Consider the following 592-nt stretch of genomic DNA (forward strand, 5'->3'; position numbering starts at 1 on the left):
ACACCCCCAAAATCCCGATTCGGTTCAGAAATATGGATTTTAAGTTGTAGGCATTTTTAGCTTCCTCAGCCTCTCCTACGACTGTTTCATCGCATACGATCCCCCAAAAGCCTTATTTCTCCCCATAACGGGCTTGTTTGTCACTACCATTTCCTCATAGAGTCAATGTTTTATTTTTCTTTATCGGCCGTTTTCTCAAAACGCGATTTTTCTCTATACTTTTTGAATAAGTCCACCATGTTGCATCCATCTTCATGATATTTTCACAGAATGAAGAGAAGATGTAGTACAAAAAATAGTTCGGTTAATTTTTTTATATATGGAATAGGTTTTTCTTGGTGGTGTCTGGAGTGTGAATTTTCACGCATTTTAACAAACTTGAATACTACCTCAGGAAAAAATTCATAAAGAGTCTTCTACATTGTATAGGATAAAATCAATAGACAGACTTTAAGATCCAATTTTTGCTAACTTTAATGCAAATAAAACAATCAATTTCCATGAACAATAAGTACGGTATTCATTATGTAAGACATGTCAACAAAATCCAATATGGCTGCTGTATCCATGGAAAAGAAACGTTTTTCTCAAT

Source organism: Aplysia californica, unplaced genomic scaffold (genome assembly GCF_000002075.1).
Source record: "Aplysia californica isolate F4 #8 unplaced genomic scaffold, AplCal3.0 scaffold00847, whole genome shotgun sequence".
Classification (NCBI taxonomy): domain Eukaryota; kingdom Metazoa; phylum Mollusca; class Gastropoda; order Aplysiida; family Aplysiidae; genus Aplysia; species Aplysia californica.